Here is a 15,972-nt window from a genome sequence, read left to right on the forward strand (position 1 = left end):
GCTGGAAGGAGCACTTCAAAGATCTCCTTAATCGAGACTCTGCCTTTTACACCAGTGTCCTCGACTCCATTCCGCAGTATGCTAGCCGCCACCATCTCAGCAAAATCCCAGCCCTGCACGAGGTAGAAAAGGCCCTCCATCAGCTCAAGAACAACAAGGCATCAGGAGCAGATGGAATCCCTGCTGAGGTACTAAAGCATGACGGGGAAGCACTATTGGTACAAATGCATGACCTCATCTCTCTCATCTGGAGGGAGGAGAGCATGCCGGGAGATTTCAAAGATGCAGTAATCATGACCAGCTTTAAAAAAGGGGACAAGTCCGACTGCGGCAACTACAGAGGGATCTCCTTGTTGTCGGCCACTGGGAAAGTCATCACTAGAATCCTCCTTAGCCGTCTTCTCCCTGTGGCTGAGGAGCTCCTCCCAGAGTCCCAATACAGATTCCGTCCACCACAGGGCACAACGGACATGATCTTCACGGCGCGACAACTGCAAGAGAAATGCAGGGAACAGCACCAACCCTTGAACATGGCCTTCTTTGACCTCACAAAGGCCTTTGACACTGTTAACTGTGAGGGACTATGGAACATCCTACTTTCGCCATCCTCCGCCTGCTCCACAATGACATGCAAGCCGTGATCCTAACCAATGGATCCACCACAGACCCAATCTACATCCAGACTGGGGTCAAGCAGAGCTGCGTCATCGCACCAACCCTCTTCTCGATCTTCCTCGCAGCAATACTCCATCTCATGCTCAACAAGCTCCCCACTGGAGTGGAACCAGTGGGAACCTGTTCAACCTTCGTCGCCTCCAAGCTAGATCCAAGACCATCCCATCCTCTGTCATCGAACTACAGTATGCGGATGACACTTGCATCTACGCACATTCAGAGGCTGAACTCCAAGCCATCATCAGCGTCTTCACTGAGGCATATGAAAGCATAGGCTTTACATTAAACATCCATAAGACAAAGGTCCTCCACCAACCTGACCCCGCCACACAACACTGCCCCCCGATCATCAAAATCCACGGCGCAGCCTTGGACAATGTGGACAACTTGCTGATAGTAGGCCTTGGGTGCCTACTATCAGCAAGGGCAGACATCAACGATGAGGCACAACACCGCCTCCAGTGCACCAGCACAGCCTTCGGTTGCTTGAGGAAGAGAGTGTTCGAAGATCAGGCCCTCAAATCTGGCACCAAGCTTATGGTCTACAGGGCTGTAGTGATACCCACCCTCCTGTATGGCTCAGAGACATGGACCATATACAGTAAACATCTCAAATCACTGGAGAAATACTACCAACGATGTCTCCATAAGATCCTGCAAATTCCCTGGGAGGATAGATGCACCAACGTCAATGTTCTCGATCAAGCCAACCCCAGCATCAAAGCATTGATCACACTCAACCAGCTCCGTTGGGCGGGCCACATCGTCTGCATGCCCGACATGAGACTCCCAAAGCAAGTGCTCTACTTGGAACCCCGACACGGCAAGCAAGCCCCAGGTAGACAGAGGGAACGTTTCAAGGACACCCTCAAAGCCTCCTTGATAAAGTACTACATCCCCATCGCACCTGGGAATTCCTGGCCCAAGACCACCCTAAGTGGAGGAAGAGCATCCGGGAGGGAGTGCGCTGAGCACCTCGAGTCTCGTCGCCAAGAGCATGCAGAAAACAAGCATAGGCAGCGGAAAGAGCGTGCGGCAAACCAGACTCCCCACCCACCCTTTCCTTCAACCACTGTCTGCCCCACCTGTGGCAGAGACTGTAATTCCCGTATTGGACTGTACAGTCACCTGAGAACTCACTTTTAGAGTGGAAACAAGACTTCCTCGATTTCGAGGGACTGCCTATGATGATGATGATGATTGTGAAAGCAATCAAACAAGCGGCATTAGAACATGGATACCCACAACAGACCAGTAGATGTGTTTAATTAATCACCATTCCCCCTGAAATGACCCAATATTGAGAACATAAGATTGGGAAAGGTTTGGAGAAGATCATTTCCATCAGGCCAGACACAAAAGTCAGAGACATTCTAGCCCACTTTATTGCTCATATTCTTCAATAGCTTTGTCTGTCAACAATGTATCCATCACCCTCTTGAAATTTATACTATTGTTCACTTGCACTGCTCCCTGGGTAAGTTATTTCACATTTTCAGCACCGTTTGCTCAAGGGCCAACCCTCTGTCTCTTTTTCTAAATGGCCACTCCATGTAAATTGCCTCTTCAGCCTCTTGACACAGCTCCCATAGTCAAAAATTCTCTTAAAATATCCATCAGGATATGACTGATTTCATTGCCACCTCCTGTAATACTCTATTATAAAGTCCGTCAAGGCTGGGCGCCCTGGAGTGTAATAGGATAAGGCATATCAAGGGATAATCCATACTGTATTATCACAGTAGAACAATAAACCATTGCAGGATATTATTATAGCTGTACCTCAGTTCTTAAAAAATTGTCTTTTCTTTCGTTCCCCCACCCAATCTTCTTCCTCTACCCCGCTCCCTAGAAGGCAGTGAATTTATACTGGGGTCCAATCGAGACGGCCAGCTAAATGGTTCAGATGGTGCAACAACACCATTATTTTTTTCTGAAAATGTACTCCCCCGATCGTGATTTTAACAGTGCCAATGACTGAGGTCACCTGTCGGAAACAGACAGTTCCTGATGAATATATTCAAATTGGAGTCCCCATGATGTCATTGGGACACTGACATAATTCTAACTGGGCGGGGCAGCAATCCTGCCCAGTGGGCAACCCTATCGGTAAAAACTTCTGGGATTGATCTCACTGTTCTCAACAGTCAGTAAGAGAGATTATGCATCGTTTTGCAACAAAATCAAATACCAAGCACTTCCCCCAAGCCACAGTAGCAATATACTATGGATACTGGAATCCAAAACAAAAACATAAAATGCTAGAAACACTCAGCAGGCCAGGCAGCATCCGTGGAGAGAAACAGAGTTAACGTTTCAGGTCTGAGACCCTTCGTCAGAACTGGAGAAGTTAGAGATGTAACAGATTTTAACCAAGTGCAGAGGCAGGGAAAGTGGGGAGGGAAGGAAGGAACAAAAGGGACGGTCTGTGATAGGATGGAAGGCAGAAGAGATTAAATGTTGCAAATGGGGATGGTAGAATCATCAACAGCTGCCGCCTGAAAAAATAGGGGCAGAAGTTGTGGTCTGAAATTGTTGAAGTCAATGTTGAGCCCAGAAGGCTTTAAAGTGCCGAATCGAAAGATGAGCTGCTGTTCCTCGAGCTTCATTGGAACAGTGTAGGAGGCCGAGGATGGAGATGTCTAAATGGGAGTGGAGCGGGGAATTAAAGTGACAGGCGACCGGAAGCTCAGGGTCATGCTTACGGACTGAATGAAGGTGTTCAGCAAAGCGGTCACCCAATCTGCATTTCGTCTCCCCAATGTAGAGGAGACCACATCGTGAGCAGCGAATACAGAATACTAAATTGCAAGAAGTACAAGTAAATCGTTGTTTCACCTGGAACGCTGTTTGGGATCCTGGACAGTGGGAAGGGAGAAGGTAAAAGGGAAGATGATACATCTCCTGCGCTTGCACGGGAAGGTGCCGTGGAACGGGGATTGAGGAGTGGACCAGGGTGTCCAAGCCACAGTTGGTTCAGCCTCCCTGTAGTCATTTTCCTTAACATTTGGGTTGGATTTGAACTCAGTGAGATTTCATTATTATAAGCGTAATGCTCTGAGTTACTAGTGGGCTAAAAATTGTGGTTGGTGGCTTCCCGCAGGCAGACGCCTCCAACCAAAATTTTTTAAATGAAAATACCTGGTAGTCCTGGAGGAACGTAGACTTGTGCTCCGAGGCCTAGTTGCGTAGGGGCCCACGTATTCCAGGAGCGTGTGTGTATCCTGGGATCATGTGGGCCTGGACCACCAATCACAATGTAGTATTCTCATTCATAGTAATGGGAGCTCTGAGCTACCATGACAATCAATGGGAATACCCCTAAAATCAAATAAAGCACCAACATAATTTTTTAGAAACTTCACTTTTTTTTAATTAATAGAAATTGCATTAAATTAAATGTTTTAGAGAAACAATTATTTTTTGAAAATAAAAAGTTTTAATAGTGTTAAAAAGAAACTTACCTTCATAGAAAGGGTTTTTACTATAGAAATAATAATAACATTTATTTTTTCTATCTATTAAAACTCTTACGCTGGCAAAAGCAGGCCTTACGCTTGCTTTTACCAGGTTGAAGTGTTTGAAGGACATTTGCTGGGCAAGAATTCACCAAATAGCCCAAATCTCTGCCCGCGAAGGCCCTTCTCCCGGGAATGCGTTGGAACTGTCAAAGGAAATTTTGACAGTTCGCAAGTGCCGGATTTCGGTGCATGCGCTTCGCACACCAAGCACCGGCACTTGTGGGGCCTCCACCGGTGCATACGCACGTCGTACATGCCCGTAGAGACCGCGATTTTTGGCCCACTGTGTTACCCAGAACTTTGACCATTGTTGTTTAGTTGAGTTCTTAATTGATCAAAGATAGCGCAAAACAGCTTTATCACCTCAGAGTGATGGGACATTTCAGCTTATTAGTCCACTTAGGCACGTAGAGAGCAGTTAATTGTACACTATGGCTGGGAGCAATTTTTTTAAAATTATACCAAAAATATAAACAACAGGCAATAACCAAAGTAAACTTGAAGCAAAGTACTCACTGCACACTCGCTCATTTTTCATGCCGATGCACAATTAAGAATTAGTCAGCTAGGAAGCTGACATGACGCCAAGATTATAATTCAATGGTATTTAACAAATTGATGAACAAGAAGCATTTCGACAAATTAGAAAGAAAAAAAAAGAAACATTCTTGAGTTTGTGATTAATGAAAGCATAACTTTTTTTAATGTGCCCTGTGGGATCCTCCATGTGTCAAATCAATTCTGTAATGGGACCTCAGAGGCAGAAATCACAGCTGTTACACTGGCTTTTTCCATTAGATTGTTGCTACAGGTTTTGATGCTTCATCCAGTTTTCTTTATCATTTTTATCTCTAATGACAGTATCAACTCAATTTTCTTCTGATTACCCATTGGATTGAATACCCTATCAATTCTTTTAGTAGTTGCCAGATACAAGGACTAATTATTTTCAGAACGATCTAATGAAGTCTTCTCACAGAGGAATTCCACTTTTATAATTGATTCTTACTTTTTTAGCCAACATTTTATGTATTTTCTACAGAGGCAGTTTCATTTATACAATATATAGCATAGACCAGAGCATTTGGCAAAAGAAAAATCGGTAGGTGCAGATTAACTGGCGTATAATAGTTACTGGACTCGTATTCCAGAGAATGAGAGATCAAATCCCACCACAGCAGTTTGCAAATTTAAATTCAGTTTTACAAAATCTGGAAATAAAAAGCTGGTACCAGTAAAAAATGACCATGAAGCTGTCAGATTGTCATTGAATACCCAGCTGGTTCACTAATGTCTTTCAGGGAAGGAAACCTGCCATCCTTATCCAGTCTGGCCGTAATGTGATTCCAGCCCCACACCAATTTAGTTGATTCTTAACTGCCCTCTGAAGTGGCCTGGCAAGGCACTCAATTGTACCAAACCATTACAAAGAATAACAAGAACCACACAGATGGCAGCGGTTCAAGAAGAAGACCCACCGCCATCTTTTGAGGACAACGAGGGATGAGCAATAAATGCTGGTCTTGCCAGCAATGCCCACATCCCAAAAATTAATAATAATTTAAAACCTGATCAAAGGTGCAGATTTTGCAGAAGATACTGCAACTCTTCTAAAATCCTTACCGTGTATAATGGTCTCAGATCAGAACTGGATGAAGCATGGCCTTGTATTTATGTTTGATAAAGTCACACTCCTTACAAGCACAACATATCTTGCCATGTGTTATATGCATTGCCAAGCTGAGCAAGTAGTCTTCTAGAATTTATATCATTTTGCAAGTAAAACCCATTTAATAATCGCCATTGATTCAGCAGAATGACAGGGCAACCATTAGTGAATTTGAATTGCATTACAATAGGATCAGGTATCATTATTACTGTGTCTCACAGACTGATGTCTCAGTTATACTGAAATCTCATGTTGGAATGGGTCTCTTAAATATTATATTCCAACTCAATGGTTTCTTGTGCAGAAATTTAGTTCAAGTGAGACACCAAAGACATCAAAAACATACAAAAACATACAAAGCTGGGCACAGAATTATTTGAAAAAGACTATAAGGACAAAAAGGGTAAAAAGTTTAAAGATAGCAAAAGGATTAAAGAAATGTAAGTTTCACCTTTCTTGCAGCTTCCGATGTGCCAGAAAACTAATGAGTTAAGACTGCCGGCCTCCCATCTGCCACCCACCATAAACTTGAGGTCATCCAAAACTCTGCTGCCTGTATCTTAACTCACACCAAGTCCCGTTTACCCATCACCCCTGTGCTCACTGACCTACATTGGCTCCCGGTCCAGCAGCACCTTGATTTTAAAATTCTCATTCTTGTTTTCAAATCCCTCCATAGCCTCTTCTCTCCCAATCTCTGTAATCTCCTCCAGCCCCACAATCCAAGATCTCTGCCCTCCTCCAATTCTGGCCTATTGCACATCTCCAATTTTCATCACTTCACAATTGGTGGCCCTGCCTTGAGTGGCCAGAACCTAAGCTCTGGAACTCCCTCGCTAAACCTCTCCGCCGCTCTACCTCGCTATCCTCCTTTAAGACGCTCCTTAAAACCTACCTCTTTGTCACCGTTCCTAATATCTCCTATGTGGCTAGGTGTCAAATTTTGTTCGATAATGCTCCTCTGAAGCACCTTAGGACATTTTACTACATTAAAGGCGCTATATAAATGTAAGTTGTTGTTGCTAAATAACAGCAAAAAACCTTGGCTGCTAAAAAACACAATAGATGTAATAGATTACAAATTAACAAAAGCTCTTGGGCTGGATTTTCGGCTTTTCTCATTCCGAGGCGGTAATGGCGGCGGTGCGGTAAAGTTTGCGCCTCAGTCAGCAAAATTCGACAAAAAATGAGGTTCTACGATCAGGGCACAAAATCAGATGTTACACAAGGAAGTTTCTGCACTGCAGCCGAAAATCGCGGCGTTAAAAAAGTTTTGTTGATTTAAGGAACTTCATTGTTGCTCAGTGCCCTGCAACATAACATTGTCTATTGTCTGGTTTTATTTTGGTAGGGGAAGTTTTTGTTACTTTGTTGCAGTAAAATTTATGTTTCATCCTTTGCCATTGGTGTCTTGTATATCATTCCAACGTTCACCGGAGACGTACCTTTATGGGGGCACATAGCGTGTTCTGTATTCGCTCCGTCTCAGTTTCCTCCATTTAGAACAACCGGTCCATTATGAGCTGGCGACATGCGACTCTTAGTTCGGCAGCATCTCCACGCTGCCTCCCCCGTGGATGGTGTGGCTATCCAATGACAGCCTTGCCAGGCTCCTCTTCATCATCTTCTTCCTCCTGAGGGGGGCATGCAATCCCCACTGGCAATGTCTGGCCCCTCATGATGGCCAAATTGTGCAACATGCAGCACATCACAATGAATTTGGAGACCTGTTGATGGGAGTATTGAAGGCTGCCTCCAGAGCAGTCCAGGCATCGGTCTGCCTGTAGGAGATGGCATATCTGTCAGCACTTCCATTTGGAAGCGCAGCCTTCTCACACACTGCTCCTCAGAGAGCTGGAGGTATGAGCGTTGGTGCCTGTAAACCCATAGGGCTTCTTCCCCAGATATCTTCGGCCTCACCCCATCCATGGGTGGACATGGCCAAGAGCCCTTCTTCTAGCTTGACACTGCCTGGCAATAGCATGGAGCATGATACGTTGTCAAACTAGTAATGTCTCCATTAAATTCTCTCACTGAAGTTGTAAGGGCACTGTAATGGCAGATAAAAGTGACGTTTGCAAGTCGGTGGTTCACGCAATGTGATGTGCGAAACCGTTGCAGTCAATGTGACCTACGATGTAGGAGCCTCATCCCTCCATTTAAATACGCTGCCAATACCATCTCCCATACCCTGGGAATGCCTGGTTTTTCGGACATTTCCTGGGGTGGGCATTAACTGAGGCGTCAGGGCCGAATTTTGCATCCGGGGTAGTAGCGGAGCATTGCACGACAACTGATGTCACGATCTCAATGAAATTGGAGGGCGGGGTGGTAAGTTTTTGCGCTGCTGCAAAACATGAGCCAAATTTACCGGCTGGACGCTAACACCTGGACGTCTGGCGTAACACCCAAAAACACCATTTACCGCACTTCCAGGGTGCAAACAGGCGCAAACGAGTCAAAAGTCCAGCCCTGTACAGTGTAATTTGTTGCATAGGTAACTCCAAATATAACCCAATTTTCTGCTTTTATATTTCCATTTTCAAATAGTCTTTTAGCTGATGTTACATAATCTATTTTTGATGCCTTCAAGTTTTAACATTCACAAAATACCTTAGATAGCCTGCTGCATTGCCTTTGCATTACTCATGACCAAAACGTTGATCAGCTCACCAGCTCATTTGTGCTGAAATGTCATTGTCAGCTAGAGGCTGGAGAGCAGAGCTCTTCACCTTGCTTTGTTCTATCAGTGTCATCGTCATCATCATAGGCAGTCCCTCGGAATCGAGGAAGACTTGCTTCCACTCTTAATATGAGTCCTTAGGTGGCTGAAAAGTCCAATACGAGAGCCACAGTCCCTGTCACAGGTGGGACAGATAGTCGTTGAGGGGAAGGGGTGGGTGGGACTGGTTTGCCGCATGCTCTTTCCACTGCCTGTGCTTGATTTCTGCATGATATTTCTGCATATAGTGTGGCTCAGTGGGAGCACTCACACCTCGGAGTCAGGTTCAAAGTCCTCTCCAATGCAGTGTTGAGGGTGTGTTGTACTGTTGGAGGTGCCTTTTTTTGGTGATGAATGGTTAAACCTGCCTGCACAAGTGGATGTAAAAGATCCTTCTTCTTCTTAGGCAGTCCTGCGGAGTCCGAGAATGACTTGCTTCCACACTAAAATGAGTTCTGAGGTGACTGATGAGACCAATGCGGGATCTACAGTCTCTGTCACAGATGGAGGACACGGTCGTTGGAGGGACGGGTGGGTGGGGTGCTTGATTTGTCGTATGCTCCTTCCGCTGTTTGTACTTGGCTTCCACGTGCACATAATCTGAAGCAGAAGGTGTTCTCCTGGTGTCTTGGTCAGCGTTTCTCTGTCAATCGACACCACCAAAACAGACTGACTGATCATTATCTCATTTTCTGTTTGTGGCACCCTACTGTGCACAAATTGGCTGTCGAGTTTGCATACAAAAGTAATTCATTGGCTGTGAAGTGCTTTGGGTGCTAAAGATACGATAAGGCACTATATAAATGCGTGTTGTTTCCTTCTTTTCGGTGCAAACAGGCAGCTGTGATATACAGTTTTTGATGCACCCAGTACTGTTGCTTGGGGCAATATATTTGGGGAGTAACCTTTATCACTGGGGCTCTCCATTAGTTGTCAGATGGTCTGTTAGTTAGTTGTGGTATTAAATAAGGGCTCGAATGGTGCAACAAGTCTCACACCATGATGTATCTCTTAGTTGCTGATGGAGCAATATTGATGATATCAGATATCAAGGAGAATATTATGGCTCCACCTCCAAAGATAAAAGAATAATGTATATTTAGTGCACTTTTTAGGCAGGAGCTACATGTTTTTAAAAAGTACTTAATATAAAAGTCGAAATGCAGCGTAGTCCTTGCTTGACAAGCTATGACCTGATGATCTGCTTAATCTGTCAGCATAGATTTATGCAAGGTAGGTCATGCCTGCCAAATCTGATTGCATTTTTTGAGGAAGTGAGTAAAGTAGTGGACAGGAGAATGTCTATGGACTTTATATGGACTTCCAGAAGGCACTTGGTAAAGTTCCATATAAGAGACTATTAACTAAGATGGAAGCCCATGGAATTGAAGGCAAATTATTGACCTGATTAGGAAATTGGCTGGAGACAGAGAATAGGGATAATGAATAGGTACTCAAATTGGCAGGAGGTGACTTGTGGTGTCCTGCAGGGATCTGTGTTGAGGCCTCAACTATTCACAGTATTTATTAACGACTTAGAAAGTCATATATCCAAATTTGCCGATGACACAAAGATAAGTGTCGTTGTCGACAGTGTAGATGGAAGCATAAAATTACAAAGGGATATCGACAGGATAAGTGAATGGGCAAAACTGTGGCATATGGATTTCAATGTAGGCAAATGTGAGGTCATCCACTTTGGACCTAAAAAGGGTAGAACAGGGTACTTTCTAAATGGTGAAAAGCTGAATACAGTGACGGTCCAAAGAGACTTGAGGGTCCAGCTACTTAGATCATTAAAATGTCATGAACTATTTCCACTGGTTGGAGATTCTAGGTCTAGGGGGCATAGTCCAAAAATTAGACCCAGCCCTTTCAGCAGTGAAATTAGGAAACACTTCTACACACAATGGGCCCAAGTTTCCACACGCGCCTAGAACGGCGCAGTCCCGACCTGGACGCCCGTTTTTCGCGCCACAAAGTGCGCCTAAAAAAATCCACGGTATTCTCCACCTCCCTGCAGGTCTTCTGGCCCTCGGCGCAGCCAGCACGAGCTGTGGGGGGGCGGAGCCAGGTCCCTGCGCTGAAAACAGTGCCGGGACATCTGCACATGCGCGCTACAGTGGGCACGCAAGTGCAGTAGCTCCAGGCGCCGAACTGTGTGGGAGGGGCCCGAAGCACGCAGCCCCTAGCCCTGACTGAATGGCTTCACTGGGGCTGTGTGAATAAGGCTCCTCCCACGGCCAGCTCCTGCTTCCCCCCCCCCCCACCCCCCAACCAGACCCGACACCCGCTCCCCCCCCCCCCCACCCACTGCCTCCGGACCAGACCCGACACCCGCTCCCTGCCCCCCCCTGCCTCTGGACCAGACCCGACACCCGCTCCCTGCCCCCCCCTGCCTCTGGACCAGACCCGACACCCGCTCCCCGCCCCCCCCCTGCCTCTGGACCAGACCCGACACCCGCTCCCCCCCCCCCCCCACCCACTGCCTCCGGACCAGACCCGACACCCGCTCCCTGCCCCCCCCTGCCTCTGGACCAGACCCGACACCCGCTCCCTGCCCCCCCCTGCCTCTGGACCAGACCCGACACCCGCTCCCTGCCCCCCCCTGCCTCTGGACCAGACCCGACACCCGCTCCCTGCCCCCCCCTGCCTCTGGACCAGACCCGACACCCGCTCCCTGCCCCCCCCTGCCTCTGGACCAGACCCGACACCCGCTCCCTGCCCCCCCCTGCCTCCGGATCAGACCCGACACCCGCTCCCCGCCCCCCCCTGCCTCTGGACCAGACCCGACACCCGCTCCCTGCCCCCCCCTGCCTCCGGATCAGACCCGACACCCGCTCCCCGCCCCCCCCTGCCTCCGGATCAGACCCGACACCCGCTCCCCGCCCCCCCCTGCCTCTGGACCAGACCCGACACCCGCTCCCCGCCCCCCCCTGCCTCTGGACCAGACCCGACACCCGCTCCCTGCCCCCCCTGCCTCCGGATCAGACCCGACACCCGCTCCCCGCCCCCCCTGCCTCCGGACCAGACCCGACACCCGCTAGCCCCCCCCCCCGACTGGACCTGACCCGACCCAAGCTCCTGTTCCCGCTCCCCGCCCCCCCGACTGGACCCGACCCGACCCGACCCGCGCTCTTGTTCCCGCTCCCTGCCCCCCCGACTGGACCCGACCCGCGCTCCTGTTCCTGCTCCCTGCCCCCCTGACTGGACCCGACCCGCGCTCCTGTTCCTGCTCCCCGCCCCCCTGACTGGACCCGACCCGCGCTCCTGTTCCAGCTCCCCGCCCCCCTGACTGGACCCGACCCAACCCGCGCTCCTGTTCCTGCTCCCCGCCCCCCTGACTGGACCCGACCCAACCCGCGCTCCTGTTCCTGCTCCCCGCCCCCCTGACTGGACCCGACCCAACCCGCGCTCCTGTTCCTGCTCCCCGCCCCCCTGACTGGACCCGACCCAACCCGCGCTCCCGCCCACCGACCCGACCCGACCCTCCCCCCCCCCCCCACTGGACCCGACCCGATCCGACCTGACCTCCCCCTCTCCACCCCCCCCTCTCTCCCCTCTCTCCCCCCCCCTCCCCCCTCTCTCCCCCCTCCTCTCTCCCCCTCTCTCCCCACCCCCTCCCCAGACCCGACCTGACCCGACCCGACGCAACCCGACGCCACCTACCTGTAAATCTGGTGCTGGGGACGGCCCTGCCTGAAGTCTCGGGCCGGCCCGTTCAGCCTTCGGTCTCGAAAGGCCTGCCTGAAGCACTTTCACACAGGTAGGAAGATGGTTTATTTAATCTTTTCTTTGCTTATAAATGTTTATTCAGGTTAGATTTATTTGTATAATATTTGTATAAGTATAAATAAGGATTTATTATAGAATTTAATGACTTCCCTCCCCCCTCCCCCTCCCCCCCCCACCTCGTTCTGGACGCCTAATTTGTAACCTGCGCCTGATTTTTTAATGTGTAGAACAGGTTTTTGCAGTTCTACAAAAATCTTCACTTGCTCCATTCTACTTTAGTTTGGAGTACGTTTTCACTGTGGAAACTTTCAAATCAGGCGTCAGTGGCCGGACACGCCCCCTTTTGAAGAAAAAATTCTGTTCCAAAGTAGAACTGTTCTACCTGACTAGAACTGCAGAAAAAAAAATGTGGAGTATTGCGATTTCTAAAATAGTCCGTTCTCCACCAGTTGCTCCTAAAAATCAGGCGCAAATCATGTGGAAACTTGGACCCAATGGGTGGTAGCAGTTTGGAACTATCTTCCGCATATGGCAATTGATGCTAGACTTTATGCAAGTCTTATGGGTTGTTCCCATTAGGCTTGCAAGGCCCACTGATGGCGCAAGGCCTTGGAAAATTCTGCCTCTATTGTTTACAATCTATTTAGGCCATTGTATCATCCTGCAAATTAACACAATGTTCTCCAGACAGATTTGTAATTGGTCCATACTATAATACACAATTGACAGGAATAGGAATAACATCAAATAACACCAATACTCCCTTTTCCTCAAGCCTGAACACACTAACATGTCACTCCTACTAAATATCCTACTTTACAAAACCTCAAATAGCCCCATTTTGTCTGAGAGATTGTGGTGTAGATTATTAATGCCTGTGTGTAGCGCAGAGAGGAAATTCCACTCGGGAGGAATGCATGCCTGATATGGAGCCTTCTGTTAATTTAAATGGAAGGAGATTCAGTCCGGCCCTATCTGCAACCTTCCAGACTCTCTACACTAAACCCGGGTAGGGTTGCCAACTCTGGTTGGATGTATTCAGGGAGGTTCCATCACATGACCTCCAGCCTCAAACTGTTTCACCTCAACCCTCCCACCATTGGTCGCCCGACCCGTCCATCCTCACGTCATCCTGCCTTCCCACACCAATTGGAAAGCGAGCTGACTCTTTGTTACCTGATTGGATGATTCCTGACTGTCAGTCAAAGCCTATTTTCCCATCGCCAATATTTTTTATAACTAATGACCAAAAATATTCAAAGCAAATGAAAAACACACGCAATTGTTTTTAAGCCAAGGCTACTGTAAATTGTTAAGAGTACCCAGCCTAACTCCTCTGATCAGCACTACATAATATGCTGGCAGCAATCCATTTAAAATAATTACCGTTAATGTTAAAATACCACACACTTTAGTCTTAAATTTGGAACTGGGAGACAAGCAAAATATACATGTCCATCTGCAGGCATTGTGTAAGAAGAACAAATTCAAATTAGCCCTGTTAACTGCATTGTTTAAAAAAGTGATTAGATTTTGAGTCATAAAGGGAGAATATACAAGCATCTGGCAGGTACCTAAATCTAATTAAGTCAAATCCTGCTTGACTAGGCTGGGCTTGTTTATATCTGCAATACATCCAAAATTTCTTTTGTCCCTAGCCTGACATTGAAAAGGGTAAATCAAAGTGGGGCAGTTTTGAATTCATTGTAAATGATAACGTTTTGCCTTCCATTATACCAGCTTGGATATGAAGGGCTGCAGGCCATGTTTACTATTTTGTTGTGCTGATACCAGAGCCACTGGTTCTATCAGGTTCATTTCTTATGTGAAGTTTTTTTTTATATCACAAACATATGTTTAAAGGTTACTGAAGGGAACTAATAAGCCTTTGGAGTCTTTATTGTTTGGTAACAGATGGTGTAACGTTAAGGGAAGTGCTGCATGATTATCTCATTTGCTGGCTTATTTTTGTTCCCCTATAATTTATAATAAACACAATTAGTAGTTTTTAGTCTAAGCTATATGGTCTCTTAGTGTGGTGGTCACCATTGATTAGAAGAGCACTGGAGGACACAGTGAGGTCGATTTTCATGCTGAGCCCACATCGGAGAGGCAGTGGGCAGGACGACTGCTCCGCTCGCCAGTGAATGTTGGCGGGAGGCCCAATTGATTTTGATGGCAGGCAGGGCCTCATTTGCATGGAAGAAGAGCGCTGGCAGCACTAATCACGTTGCCTGTCGGCAGCTTGCCATTTGGAAGAGTGGGAAATCTAGCAAGGCAGACCGTGATCAGGGGTTTTCAGCAGCACCTTAAAGGGGAGCGCTGGAAACATTGGTGGGGGGCTGTAAATAGAGTGCAAAATTTCAGTGTCGGGGAAATTCAGTAAGCACACCCAGCAACAAGGATGTGAACTTAAGGAAGTCATTAAGTCTCATAACTCCAAAAGAATGAATGAGTATCTGACCTGTTTCCAGCTTTTCCTGGTTGCATCTAATTAGCACTTTAAGTAACATTGCAAATAGCTGCCTCTATCCCCGTGGCGTTCACATCTTGTGGGTGCTTTGAGGAAGTAGTTAGTGATGGCAGGGCTGATTGATGTGAAAATTGTATTGGGGATCCTGACAAAGTCAAATGACCCCTATTTGAATATTTTAAGTGGGCTCCTGCCTGTTTCGGGCGCAAATGCTGGCTGCCTAAATCGAGGTCTTCCCAAAAATTGGAACAGGAGGCTTTCCAGTGGTAAATTGGCATTTTGCCCCCCTAATTTTTGTCTTGAGACCTCCCATTTACAGGTATAAATGGGGGAGTAGGAAGATCAAAGTCAGCTTCAGTGAGGAGGCCATGCTATTTTCAATGCATATCTTAATGATAGTCGGCTTCATAGGTCAAGCTGTGTCACGTTATCTCAAATACTTCAAACAAAAGATCAAATTGTGGTTCATAGGAAACGTAAGTTTACTTGTGGAAGCTGATGTTTTGCATTAAGCATGAATAGCAAGTATTGGGAAGAAGTTAAAAGTACTTAACGGCAATGCTAAAGATGGTGGCCTAGATTTACTGCTGCTTGCTCCTCCTGATTTTTCACCAGATCGAGGGAGGGAACAGGTAGAAAAATTGCTCAGGGATGTATTGCCATGCGTCCCCACCTTCCCTGTGTCTTGGTGCGTGGGCATGGTGCCACAGAATTTGCCCGCCCATGAATGCGCAGACGTGTATAAAACAATGCCAGTGAGGAGAGCCTATCCTCCAAAGCATTTCCCATAGTTCACAATTTTCCATCCGTTGACATTAACAGAAAGAAAATCACGGACAATGCGGCCACGAGTTTCCAATTGCTGCCTGCGAAAACCCTAACTCTCAGCAGACGTGTAACTTGTTTACAGTAAAGACAGCGGCAGCTTCTGAAGTAAATCATTGTTATTTTCCTCAGAAGTTTCTTCAAAGGCACACTGCACTAATCTCCAACAGACAGCAAGCAGCAAGGCACGACAGCACGATGAGGCAGCCTGAGCAGGCCAAGCAGGGAACAGAGAAAGAACTGCCTATATTGAGAAGGACTGAGATAAGGAAGGTTATGATAACATCTTTATATCATTTCAAAATATGAAAGGATAGACATTTCAGTTTTCTGAAGCAAATTCTTTAAAGAA

The sequence above is a fragment of the Pristiophorus japonicus genome, chromosome 15 (assembly GCF_044704955.1).
Source record: "Pristiophorus japonicus isolate sPriJap1 chromosome 15, sPriJap1.hap1, whole genome shotgun sequence".
Lineage (NCBI taxonomy): Eukaryota > Metazoa > Chordata > Chondrichthyes > Pristiophoridae > Pristiophorus > Pristiophorus japonicus.